At 42.2% G+C, this 14,281-nt stretch overlaps 1 protein-coding gene and 1 long non-coding RNA gene across 14 annotated transcripts in view; one reads left to right on the top strand and one right to left on the bottom strand.

Annotated features, from left to right (window-relative positions):
- The window catches only part of TRPS1 (transcriptional repressor GATA binding 1), a 257,873-nt gene that overhangs the window by 225,188 nt on the left and 18,404 nt on the right, over positions 1-14,281 (bottom strand). For 2 of the 13 annotated variants that reach the window (XM_041769397.1, XM_041769405.1), the window contains exon 1: positions 11,924-12,073. The exons of the other annotated variants lie outside the window; for them this stretch is intronic. The gene's annotated coding sequence lies outside the window, so the exon portion shown is untranslated. Of the gene's footprint in view, positions 1-11,923; positions 12,074-14,281 lie in introns of those variants that run through there. 13 annotated transcript variants of the gene reach the window in all.
- On the top strand, positions 9,130-13,840 carry LOC121498967. The gene is made up of 2 exons (XR_005989961.1): positions 9,130-10,005; positions 11,440-13,840. It is a non-coding gene; the product is annotated as an uncharacterized LOC121498967 (long non-coding RNA).

Raw genomic sequence — 14,281 nt, 5'->3', positions numbered from 1 at the left:
TGTTTGATTCAGTAACTTGGGATAAAGTTACTGATGTCGACACGTCCCATAGTTTATCCTCCTGTGCACCTTTCACTTCATCCTCATGAAAAATGGCAAATGATTACCGAAACAAGCTGCCATCAGGATTTTTTTTCAGAAATCAAAGTCAATTGTATCTGTTGGCATCAGTACCCCTCAGAATTTAGCACTGAATTCTATTTTTCTGAATACCTATTATAAAACTGATCATATGCTATGATACCAGACACTCACAATCAAGAATAAATTACAGTAGACCCTCTTATCCTCGGGGGATATGTTCCAAGACCCCCACTGGGTGCCTTAAACCTTTATATACTATGTTTTTTTTTTCCTAAATAGATCTGTCTGTTGACCTATCTATACTTATGATAAAGTTTATTTATAAATTAGGCATAAGACATTAATGATAATAATAAAATAGAACAATTGTAACAATATGCTGTAATAAAAGTTCCATGAATGTGGTCACTGTCTCAAAATACCTTACTGTACTGTACTCACCCTTCTTGTGACAATGTGATAAAGATGCCTACATGATAAGAAGTGAGCAGAATGTCAAAGGCATTAAGCTACCACTGACCTCCTGACACTATGTCAGAGGAGGACATTCTACTTCTAATCGCAGTTGCCACAGGTAACGAACCATGGAAAGCAAAACCACAGACAACAGAGGACCACTACAATTCACATTTATACATATTTTGTGGGCCTCGAGCGAAGTGCTGAGGATACACCTATGAAGAAGGTAGCCACAAAGCCCTCCTTCAGTGAGTTTACAGTCTAGCCCAAGAAAAGAAAAACACAACTCAGAGGCTGATTTAGATTTGGTGTAAGAAAGTGTTCTGGGTGAAAAATGACTATAAACTGAAAGGCAGCAGAAGCTGGCCAGATGAAGGGGGAGAACTGTGTAATTCAGTGATTCTGCAAGCGGAAGAGCTCATTTTCTCTCAAGAGACAATGTGGCTTCCTAACAGAACTGAAACACGTTCAGTGGTGTTAGCAATTTCAGTGGTGTTTGGTTAAAATCATCAACTGTCTGAAACAAGGAATTAAAGCATAAATTCTGTGGAAGATGCCTTATTTTCCTGAAAATACTACACAATTCATTCATCATATATGCTTTTTTACAAAAAAAAAGTTTATGTTTTTTACATAAACTATACAAATTTCATACAAACTACTGGATTATGGGTAAAATTTCTACATAGTTATGTAATGGGATAAGCTTTATTAAGATAAAAAATTTAATATCTAAACAATTATCTGGGGTTTTTTCTTAAAGATTTTATTTATTCATGAGAGACACACAGAGAGAGAGGCAGAGACACAGGCAGAGAGAGAAGCAGGCTCCCTATGGGGAGCCCAATGTGGGACTCAATTCTGAGACTCCAGGATTACACCCTGAGCCGAAGGCAGACGCTCAACTGCTGAGCCACCCAGGCCTCCCTGTACTATAGTTTCTTATCATAAGCAATTACCTATAATCCTAGAAATCTAAGGATTATATTCTGAATTAACTGATGTTCATTTATAGGTTAATATATTAATAGATATGTGCATATATATACTTTGTTTAAAACTGACCTCTTCCCAAAGCTTAATAAATAGTCTGGCTATCAGGTAAAAGTTGACACATTTAATTCTCAATAAAGTTTCTATTTACTACATCATGAGTATAGAATACTAATGGTTTAAAAAAGCACTCTTGTTCACCAAGTTGGAAAATAAAGTACCAAAGCAACATCAAGCATCATATATACATCCTGCCTATAGGCAAGGACATTTCATACCAAAATTTCTAGTCAATTCATTCATTCATTTGGTATGTATGTATTGAGCACCTAGTATGTTTATAACAATGTGGCCAAATATCAAAAGGAGAAAAAATTTAAGAGAAAATTATTGAAGAAACTAGCTCCTTCTGGCAAAGAAATGGGGCTTACAGTACAGACCTCACTAATAATACAGGATATAATAGGACTTTGCACCAAAATCGGCAAGGCAAACAATGAAGTCCCTTGAAGACAAATAGTAAGTCCTAATATCTGCTATTATTTTTATGAGTATTGTTATTATGTCCACTATTTCTTTCCCTCATAATACAATAATGTAATTTGGTCACTAAGAGTGCAAATATTTAAGGCAGAGGAGAGGAGAGATAAGCCTGGGGGAGAAAAAAGAATGGCACAGCTCTGGGGACAAGAAAGCACTGCAGGAAAGAGGAGTAAGAGAAACAAAGGGTTTCTCTCCAGTATAAACATATGTCAAGGGACAGGGAAGAATCTGGGTTACTAAAATATGTGGTTGCAAAGGTTAGTAAGATAGAATCTAGAATCCCAGTGGACAAGGCCAGAGTACTTATCGAAAAGAGGAACCCACATGGAGTTTCTAAATAAAAGGTATCAGGAAAACTGGACTAGAAGTGGTGTGAAGCATACACTGAAGAAAGGTAAAAAAAAAAATGAACACACATTATATATTTCAAAAAAATCAAATGTTTCAATTCTGATCATCAAAGAATTTTTTTAAAAAATCAAAGATACGGGGACGCCCGGTGGCTCAGCAGTTGAGCGCCTGCCTTGGGCTCAGGGCATGATCCTGGAGACCCGGGATCGAGTCCCATGTCAGGTTCCCCGCAGGGAGCCTGCTTCTCTCTCTGCTTGTGTCTCTGCCTCTCTCTCTGTGTCTCCCATGAATAAATAAATAAAATCTTTAAAAAAAAAAATCAAAGATATGTTACCGAATCACATGAAAGGATAGGGTTGCTGATATAAATTTGTGACACATCGGGGAGCCTGGGTGGCTCAGTCAGTTAAGTGTCTTCCGTCAGCTCAGGCCATGATCCCACAGTCCTGGGATGAAGTCCCAGGTCAGGCTCCCTGCTCAGCAGCGGGGTGGGGAGGGGAGTCTGCTTCTCCCCCTGCCCCTCCCCTGCTCGCGCTTGTTCTCTCTCTCTTGAATAATAAATAAAACAAATAAAATCTCTTAAAATAAATACTTTGTGACACATTACTGACACTGGATTATTTAGGCATGAACGTGTCACTGTATTTTTCTATAGTTCAAGTTGGAGTTATGACCAGTAATATTTTACTTATCTGCTTCAATATTCATATTCCTACATGGACAGTGTTTTCATCATGGTCATTTGTATTGATATTCTCATAACCAAGTACAGTACCTATAAATGAATCGGTGCTGCTTAGTAAATGTTTGTTGGGTGAACGTTATTGGTTACTGAAATTTAGTGAATAAGCTGAATGAAGCTTATTGAAAAGACAAGAATAGTTAATCAACTAACTAAGCGACTTGACACCCATTTGTTTCCGAATTGCCTGACGGTACTTAGCATTTTTACCTTAGCCCTGTTTATTCTGAAACCATTTTAACTCCAGGGCACCTGGGGGGCTCACTCTGTGGAGCAGCTGCCTTTGCTCAGGTTAGGATCCTGGGATCAAGACCCGCATGGGGCTCCCTGCCCAGCAGGGAGTCTGCTTCTCCCTCTCTCTGCTCAAGCTCTCTTTCCGTCTCTCAAATAAATCTTCGGAAAAGAAAGAAACCATTTTAAACTCATAAGTTCTTAGACCTGAAGCATTTTATGAAGTTTTCCAAAGTAACTTAAAAGCAAGTTTTTCAAAATGATTCCAGATCTTTCTAGTCCCTTTGGGGAGCTCCACAAAACTCCAAAACTAGTCCACTCTGATCCACGCAAGTCAGAGTTAAAAAAGCCAGGAAGACCTCAATATAACGCACCTCTTTATTTCAAGCCAGGTCTATACACAGAGGAAGACCTGGCAGGCCTCAGCTTTAAGGACTAAGGGCTCAGCTAAGATTTCACTTCCAGCACTACTTCCTGGTAACTACTCAAGTCTCCCAGTTGCTCGGCATCCAGATGGAAATTTGTTTTTAAAGTAGGAGCACTCCAAAATCAGGCCGCTTGGAGGCAGAGATCAGCCCTCTTCGTGCCCATTCAAACAATCAGTCTAAGATTCTGCAGCCCAGACAGGAGCAAAAGGAGAACAGCTGAGCTGCGAATTTATGTTAAGGCCATGAAGGTACCTTAGGCACCAGCCAGCAGCGCAGTTTTAGCCAAAATATCTGCCACTGTTCTCAACTTTGAAGTAACAGGCCTTGCAAAAAGTTGTGGGCAGAGATCTCCTTGTACTTCCAAAATCAACTCCTGGCAACAGTGCCTCCTTTTCAAGGTTGGATGAGAGAATAAAAAGAGAAATGCTCACACTTATACACACACAGTTAGACACACACTCAAAGGATTACGGAAGCGTCTAAACCAAAATCGAGTGGTTCTCGCCAGGGTTTGATCTTCTTCTCCGAATTTATCTATATTGTCCTAATTCCTATAATAAATTATATAACTCATCTACTTCACAGTTATTTTTAAAAGGAAATGAGAAGCCAAAATTAAAATGCATAAGACCATATAAACTGGAAGAGGCCATAAAAGGCAGCGGGCTGAAATTATTGGCACACTCCCCACTCTACTGCTACCGGACTATAAGCTCCTAGTGGGGAACGTGCAGGGTGGGCGCGTCATCTATGATGAATGAATAATGACATCAGGTTGCCAGTATCTATTGGGAAGAAAGAGGTACTTCTTGAAATAAATTCATGGTCATTATAGAATTTAAAAATAGAAGGCAGCCAAACATTTTTAGATAGAAAGAAAAGGGAAAAGTGAATTCCACTTATATCTCGTTTTCACTTTTTAAGTAATCCATTAAGGTTTTTGCTTGAAATCAAAGTTTGTACACTACAGTACAGGGTAAATCAATTAGTGGCAGGGGAACCTGTTGCCTCATGAGGTAAGCACGGGCTACTAAAGTATTGTTTTTTTAACAAAAGAGGAGCTCTTAACTTCTCAAAGCAAGTCAATACCCAACAACAGTAGCATACAAATTTACAGTACCAGAACTCCTTAATTCCATAGTCTGTTACCAGAGAATATCTTAAACAATGGAAAAATTGAAAAATCGGATTTAAATATAATCTTATTTGCATCTCATTGACTTATCAACTTCATAATTGCTTTCCAAGAAAAAAATATAAGGCATTTTGTAGAAATTTCTTCATGATGGATTGCTAATTTTATGTACCTCCCCGTCCTAATACCCAACTATTTATGTTCATTGGAAAAAGAGAGACAGTCTCATTAGTGGAATGATAAAACAATATTCTCGGAATTGAAAAAAGCTATCTTCTTCCATGATGGAGAATATGCGTTTTTACCCTACTGCACTAAAGGAAATAAGAACTCCCCCCCCCCGACTCCCCACCCCTGCCTTCTTTAAGAGTCTTTGCAACAGCCACATGATGAGCATGAGCTCTAAGCTTTAAAGGAACAGTCAAGCCTATGATTAAAAGTTAAATCAACCAGTTTGTTACCATTCACAGTGGCACAGAAATCGTAGTACCAATGTGAATGTGCCTAAGGATCAAATCGCTGGGAAAGGCCTTGGAAAAGATTCGTGGATAACAAATCCATCATACCTAGGATGGCCCACAGTACATGCTCCATAGAGCTGAAACAATACAACCTGACTTCATTTTCTTAACTTTTAAGGTGCCCACAAATGTTGAAGAACGTAGTCCATGTTCAGAGTGGGAGTGGTTCTCAGTGAGAGGTAAACACATGTCCTGAAAAGTAAGTCTCAAATACTCAAGGATGACATTCTCATTTATACCCACCTGCCAGTATACAGGACATAAACCTCTGAGGTTCAGTCTGACAGTCAGACTTATTTATTTATCCAGGTCCTCAGGATCAGGCAATCTCAAGAATTTTAATTGTTCAACTAAACTCAGTATTACTGCCTAACTGAGGGGGGTGGAGTGCAGTGGGAACAGTCTGGATTCATTTGTAGTGCGTTTTCTGTATAACTTAAAATATTTTTGAAGAAATATGGTAAAGTGATTATCCTTCTGGAACTAGATCCACTGACACTGTCACATTAACTCACAGCTTGTTAAATACTGTGCAATCTTTCTATAACATTCTTTGTTATGAGACTAGAATCAGCATATGGGAATTGGTCTTTTCCTGCTAAACTGAAGTCATTACTAACTACTCATCTGTGACATGTACTCTTTCTTGTAACCAGGGATTTTAGCTTCACAAAATTTAGAAACTGCCACATTGTTTCTTGGCATCGCTTTCAAATATGACATCATTTAAATTCTGGAAAACTCCATCTTAGCAAGCACACGAGTGGGTGCCAGGTTAAAGATTGCCCAAAAGGGGCAAGCAGGGTTTCTGTAAGGACTTACCTCGGTTAATTCTTTCAACCCATACCTTCACATGCCTTTCATTAGAGACACATGGAATTACAATGAGCTCAACAAATACATTTCAAAGTGGGTTATCAAATTACCAGAATATAGAAATGGCTTCCAGTTACTGAAGCTCTGTATTGAAACACAACTGTGATGTGGAAATGAAAAGCTTCATATTCAACTTCCTTAATTTCCAAAGTCCAAAGAATGAGCATTTTTAAAGTATGCATGTATACTTATTACCAAATACTACACACATATATAATAATCACAAATAAAATATAAATATAAATACAAATACAGATATGAGCCTATTGACTCAACTGCAGGATACAAAATAAATAGGGAACAGTCTAAATGGTAAAGAGATTGCAGAGAATTGGTATCACTCAAATCCTCTGACAATCTCACTTTGAAAATTCTTACATAATTTCCAGAACTTCCTCCATTATTTGAAAACTTATCTAACAGAGAAATTCTAGCCATTTCATCAATATACCCTGCAAGGCCCCTTATACAGAACTTGTGAATTATTTATTCCAAGTATAATTTGATAGCACAATTGCCAGCAAAAATTTAGGATTAGTGCTCTCAGTAGGGACTTCTTTTCTATCAAATAAAAAACAATTCCAATGGTTCAATGTAATTTCCCCTAGAAAGAAAATGAATGACATTTCATGTGTCACTGTTAAGAAAATACTTTGACCTCCTCCTCCTAAAAAAAAGGCACCTTTATTAATTTTTAATCATATTATTTCTTTAATAGATATGTTTTGTAGATAAATAGAATTCTTATCTCTGATGTTAAAAGCATGCTTACTTTTCGAAAAGGAACAAAAAAAAGAGAACACACACACACACTCTCTTAGCTTGAAAACTTAGGACATACGGTTGCAAATGATTCCTCAGAATCACTGCACCCCATGGCGTTACTACCTACCATGGTTATGAAATCATGTGACTATTTATTATCCTCCTGCAGAAAACTGGGTGACCTCAGTAGTAACAAATCATTTTTATTCACCAAGTGTTTGTAATCATGTGGCACATATCCCATATACGAAAACAAAGATAAATTCTGAAATATCCAGAAAGAATCACAAAATATTATCTGTGAGAGACCACGCCTTAGGAAGATTAAGTGATGAAGTCTGACAAAGTTACCACAACCTACTGACAAAGAAGCCAGTGATTAATCCTGGAGGAGAATTTGGTAAGACTCATTCATTTTAAAAAAGAAGAGGAAGAAATGTCATGAAATTAATACCAAAAAAGCGAGCTATGAGAGGAAATCTCTGGCTTTCAAAAAAGTCATTTAAAAAGTCATGTATTAAAATTAAGTACCAGCACACATGGGGATCCCTGGGTGGCGCAGCGGTTTGGCGCCTGCCTTTGGCCCAGGGCGCGATCCTGGAGACCCGGGATCGAATCCCACATCAGGCTCCCGGTGCATGGAGCCTGCTTCTCCCTCCGCCTGTGTCTCTGCCTCTCTCTCTCTCTCTGTGACTATCATAAATAAATAAAAAATTAAAAAAAAATAATAAAATAAAATTAAGTACCAGCACACAAACATTTAAAAAAAAAAAAAAAAAACGATGGCACAGGTCACTAGTGACCCACAAAATGCCACAGACAATGCAAAAAAATACCTCGAAAACATTTAAGAACTTTTACAATTCAGAATAGACTTACACACCAAAGGTCTTACAAAAGAAATCCAGACATAAGAATGAATGAAAAAATATATATACATATGTGTGTGTGTGTGTGTATATATATATATATTCCTCCAAAGGAACGACGCCAAGTAGTTTTCTGGAACAATTGGTGCCACTCTTCCCTGCAACAGCTAATAGCTAGAATTCTACTCCATACTTATCCTAAATATAAGTTTTAAATTAAAAGATAAAATAAAACCTTAGAAACACCAACTTGAACAGTCTAATGGATACTCCCATAGTTAACGATACATGAAAAGTTAAAAGATTAGAACCAGAACAATAATTATAATTATTATTATAGTAATAAATATTCACACAGCCTTTTGGCAATCACCAAAGCTGTTTTACATATATTATTTAATTGATTTAACCCCCCACAATCTGTTCTCAGGTAGTACTGCTCAGAGCCTATAGATGGGAAAACTGTAACCTAGAGAAGTTAGAGAATTAGATTTACTCTCATTCTGATTTTATTCCAAGTAAGCCACACCACAGATAAGAAAACATAGCTGCAACCTAGTGAGCTTCTAAACACAGCTGGACATAAGCCTATTCCAGACAATCACATGTCCCAGAAGGCATGGGGTGGCTGAAACTTCTATATTTTAATCTGTACTGTACTGTACATATCCGGAGAACAAATACGCTTGGAAAGAGGCCAAAATGCTCAAATAAGAGGAAAACAAAACAGAACAAAACCAAAAAGGTTCAAAAATATCATGATGTACATTTCTAACTACTAAAGTGTCTCCTAAACTCTAGACATGGCTGCTCCAACAATAAGAAAAATGTATGGTGGACTCAGTCTTTACCATTTGTATGTTACAACGAAGCTCCTGATGGTGTGACTTCAGTACTTTTGATTCCACGGCGTAATTACGCACTTAAAAATTTGAGGACAGAACAGTACTTACTAATAATTGGTTTAGTACTGCTGATGTTTTTAATCATAAGATGATCATTTTCTTTTCAACATGTTACTTGAAAAAGATCTTCTTTATTAAATCATTTCTTATATTTAAGGGCATTTTTTTTTTCCAACACAACAGCTCCAGTTTTATGCTGTCTTATGAAATCAACTTATGATGTCAACTTAACAAGCACATTTCCCTATGGAAAGCAGTACTAAAAGCTAATCTGTTAACAAGTTAAAAAAGAAGGAGCTATATTTCCATTTTGGGGTGGAGGGAATTTAAAATCAACCAAGGCATCAATATAAAAACCCTGTCCCCTTAAAGTTAGAATGCCCCCCTTGGATCCAGGTATATATTAATCTATTTTCTTTACATCAGTCACACTAGAATCTTGGAGGCAAAAATGAAGCAACTGGGTATACATTATATGAGCCAATAAAGTTCAAGCCTTTTGTTAAAAACTTCTTGCGGTAAGGAATCGAAGAGCAGCGCTACTGAAAACACTGATATGTCATCCTAGGCCCTTAATAATATGGGTTTCCAGAAAAGGACATTAATACAAGGGGTGTAAAAAGCATGGCCTTAAAAAAAAAAAAAAAGAACTAATTTTAAAAATAAGCTTGATAATGCAGAGAGGGATAAAACTTGATGGGGATCCATGCAGGGCAGCCGTTTCAAAATGTGTTCCTTGCAAAAAAATACAAAGTCCAAAAAGTAGAAGCCTCAGCCACCGCAGAGAAGCTTCATGTGCTCATAAAAAAGTACTAAATGGTGACCTACACTGGACTTAGCGCATGTGACTTTATGTTTATTGTCTTCGGGCCTTTCTGATGGAGAATGCAGGAGACAGGATCCCTCCATCTACTCAAGAATGTTTGCATAAGTAAATATGCTTCCAAACCTCGGCGGTACCTGGCTGACGCAGCTCCTGGACACCTGTGCATGAGGAAGGACGGGTCAGACCTGAGAGCCAGCCACGCACAGCCGCCGGGGTCACGCTAAACCAGAGCTGGTGGTCTACGGGCGAGCGTCCACGAGATGCCCACGGAGCGCAGGTGGGCAGTGAAGGGGACGGGGCAGGAAGCGCCGATCACGCCGCCTCGGGAGGCTGCGCACGAGGGACGCGGGGGGAAGGTCAAAGCAAAGGGGGGCACGGCCCGAGGAAGCCCGGGAAGGGCCGAGAGCAGGGCGCGGGAGCGTTCCTGGGGACCGCGGGGCGGGAGCCGCGGGCGCGGAGGAGGAGCGCGGACGAGCGCGCGGTGGGCCGGCGGGTGCGGGGTCCGGGCCGGCGGGGGGCGCGGGGGGGCGCAGGGGGGGCCGGCGGGGGCGGGGTCCGGGCCAGGGGGGGCGCGGGGAGGGCGCAGGGGGGGCCGGCGGGGGCGCAGGGGGGGCGCATGGGGGGCGCGCGGCGGGCCGGCGGGTGCGGGGTCCGGGCCGGCGGGGGCGCGGGGAGGCGCAGGGGGGGCCGGCGGGGGCGCAGGGGGGGCGTGCGGCGGGCCGGCGGGGGTCCGGGCCAGGGGGGGCGCGGGGAGGGCGCAGGGGGGGCGCAGGGGGCGGGGTCCAGGCCGGCGGGGGCGCAGGGGGGGCGCATGGGGGGCGCGGGGGGGGGGCACAGGGGGGGCCGGCGGGTGCGGGGTCCAGGCCGGCGGGGGGCGCATGGGGGGCACAGGAGGGGCTGGCGGGTGCGGGGTCCAGGCCGGGGGGGGAGGGGGGGGGCGCAGGGGGGGCGCGCGGCGGGCCGGCGGGGGCGGGGTCCGGGCCGGCGGGGGCGCAGGGGGGGCACAGGGGGGGCACAGGGGGGGCTGGCGGGTGCGGGGTCCGGGCCGGCGGGGGCGCACGGGGGGCACAGGGGGGGCTGGCGGGTGCGGGGTCCAGGCCGGCGGGGGGCGCAGGGGGGGCGCGCGGCGGGCCGGCGGGGGCGGGGGCGGGGTCCGGGCCGGCGGGGGGCGCGCGTGGGGGGCGCTTGGGGCCCGGCGCGCACCAGCCCCTCGGGGGCCCGCGGCAGCCCCCCCAGCCCTGGCCCTGCGCGGAGCGGAGCGCGCGGCGGCTGCTGCAGGCGGGGGGTCCGCGCGGGGTCCGCGCTCGCCACCGACACACACAAAGCTCCCGTCGCCGCAGCTCCGGAGGCCACGGGCAGCAGCCAGCAAGCAGCCTCCTTCCAAGGCGCAGCCAACTCACTGGGGCTGGAGCTTCTTGAGAAGCAGTTAAATGGAATCCTACTGCTGCTACTGATCTGCGGTCCTGATTTTTTTTTCTCCTTAAAATGAAAGAAAATAAGGGGGGGGAGCAGTTTCACTCTTGGCTTTTGCTTATGAGACTATACTAACCACCAAAACACACTGGACCTTTAAAGCTCATTCATAAAATATAAATTACTTTTTAAAATTAATCCAACAGAGACAATCTAAAGGATGATAAAGGGTTTGTTTGTTTGTCTGTATGCCTAACCCAAACCGACCTTTCCTTTTAATGTTTTTGTTAACACACAGAAGCCAAGTAAGAATGCCACGCTAAGACCCCATTTGGAGCAGGGGCAGTTGTCCAGGAGTGCAAATAATTTAAGAAACACAAAGCCCTGAGGATTAACAGGACAGTACCACATCCCCATGTCATTCAACAACTTCACCCTACAAGAGTTTGCTGACCACAGCCTTTTTACTGTAATGGAGCCAAGAAGAGACAGTTACTTAGACTCATACAGATTTTTTTTTTTTAACACAAGATTGCAGCTACCTCTATGGAAAGAACACAAGTTGGATGTGAGTTACTACTAACACCGGATTTTAAAATGTCACATATAAAGACGATGGCTTTATTTCTCTGAAAATGAACAAAGGTAGATTAGGGTTTAAGAAGAAAATGGACTGAGACAGCACTCATAGGAAAGTCACCTAGTCTTTGGGAAACCCCTGGATTACACAGCAACTGAAAACCCTGCTCACAGCAAACGAGAAGTGAAGTAGATGCGCTTACCAAGCCTTAGCTCTCCAGCCAGACTGCCTGGGTTCAAATCCTGATTCTGCTCTAGCTACCTGTCCCAGCGTAGGCGAATTCCCTGAGAATCATAGATGACAGCAGTTCCTACCTCAGGTGGAGACAATACACTTGGCACAGTGCTCCACAAATGTGAACCATTAGCATCATTTGAAGGTGGCCCCTAAGTAAAGACTAACCTCTGGGGGAAGGAGCTTTTCCCCTGTAAACCGAGCTCACCTATGGCCTTTGGTCGCTCTCACTTCTTTTTAGTGATCAGTGCTAGCGAGGCATCCACCAAATCAGTTGTTGCCACACGTAGCTCATTTCTATGCAAACTCTATCCAGCCTTTGGGCAAAGTTTGCATGCCCTCTGCTCCCTGATTTTCACAAGTGAAAACACTGCCACGGACGACGGGCCAACACATTTAATAATGTGCTCCTTCCCATCATTAAAGGGCACCACACAGCTTCAGCAGACAGGAAACTAGCGCCGTGCACACGCCGTCCAGCTGGCAAATAGAGGCATCTTCAGTGACCACTCCTCCTACATACAGTCTGATAAGGAACATGTTAATGGAGCCAAAACATACATCTCCTTCCTATTTCTGCATTAGCAGACATGAGAGCTAGATAGTCATGTCAGGAATTATGAAAACTACAATCAAGAGATTTCTAAGCCACCAAGACTACCAGAAAAGCAGGAGGACTACATTTCGCCTACTCACTTTCAACCAAAAGTATGCACTCCTTCAGTTGTGGAAAAGTACAGAGCATTTAAAAATTCCTACTTATTAACTAGAATGTACTCTTCCATGAAACTCCTTCTACTATCACTTAAATAGTTTGTAAATTTCAGGCAGCTATTACTTTTAAAAACCCAACAATCCCCTTCAAAGGATTTCTTAACTTGCTGATAGACGTAAGGTGACATCAGAAAAGTATGTCTGAAATATGCAATTAGCTAAGGTTTCTAGGAAGCTTTGGAATGTTTTGTTATTAAGAAAGAAACAGATAGATGAGAGCCCTCCAAGTAACTAGCTGTCCTAGAAGTAAAGAAATTCATTAAATAGATCCTCTCCTTGATTTCTCCTTCACGGTTCCATGCCCCTACAGATTTGGGAATGCACAATAACAGCAAGCCTTCATAATTTTCCAGAGCTGTTTAAAATAATATTTAAGTGCTTAACAGATTCATATATTCAATCAAAGGGACTTCCCAATTCTGAGATAAAAGAAAGATTTGTAGTTAAAAAAAAAAAAAAAAACATTACAGAGAGAAGGCCAAGAATACGGTCTTAAAAAAAAAAAAAAAAAAAACTGTAAAAAAAAAAAAAACAACTTCAAAATTGTTCCTTGGCTTTTAAAATGAAATTAAAAGTAATTAGTAAAAATCAAACAATCAAAGAAGTCTCCGGCATTCTTGTTTCAACATGAGAAATGTCTCAGTAGCTCTTACTCAGTGATCACTTTACTGGCCATCCCTCAAGGAGACATGGAAATTTAAAGGAGCAAGAGGAGGTTCAATATCGTCCACTGCCATAAATGTGGCCATCCCGAAGCAGCATTACTGAGCTTCCACTCAGCTCCTGACCAACCCTATTCACCAGTATCTGGGCTAGATCTTCACAAGGTCTAAATCTTCCTTGCTCCTTTAGCATCCAAACACTGGACCCCTTACAGGTAACTTGCACCGGGAAGCCAATAAGTAAGCCACTCTCCTCAAACGTCAGGACGCAGCATCTGGGCCGACAAACATTCAACCTGTGGAAGTTAAAACTACACGTCTCTGGCTCATGACCACGGGACCGAACATTGTTAACCTTCATGTATTAAGGGCACATCATCTATCACTTTGTACCTTTGATTAATTTGTAGTGTCTCAAACACAGTTATCAGTAAAGCACAAGGTAATTATGGGTTTTTGTTTTTCTGTAACTCACTAATGTGTTTGGGCCTTCCTTTACCTCAGTTTTACCAGCACTGTCTGTCACACCTGGTTCAATGATGTTAATCACTACAAGACAGAATTTGAAAGTACGCAAAACACGTCATGTTAAGTTGTAACCAGCAGTAGTATACTTTAGGAACAATACATTAGGGCAAACTTCAAGCCCCTCATTAGGGCTATTAATTATATAACATCAGATAATCCTTTACGTCTCTGGAACCCAATTTCACAATTTTGTCAATACCTAAAAGTCTCATGCTCTTCTGGCCAAAGTGTCCTTTCCCCATGTGCCAATTTAACGCAACACTTTTGAGAAACCACTGCATCTAAGGCTTTGTCAAGAGGACAGAAATAAATTGGGTATCCTCTTACTCTCCTCAGCCTTCCAATGCCAAGTAGATTCCGGT

This window comes from Vulpes lagopus, chromosome 9, assembly GCF_018345385.1.
Source record: "Vulpes lagopus strain Blue_001 chromosome 9, ASM1834538v1, whole genome shotgun sequence".
NCBI classification, from domain to species: Eukaryota; Metazoa; Chordata; class Mammalia; order Carnivora; family Canidae; genus Vulpes; species Vulpes lagopus.
Note: the sequence above shows the minus strand (reverse complement) of the source record. Positions and strands in the feature narration are given on the sequence as shown.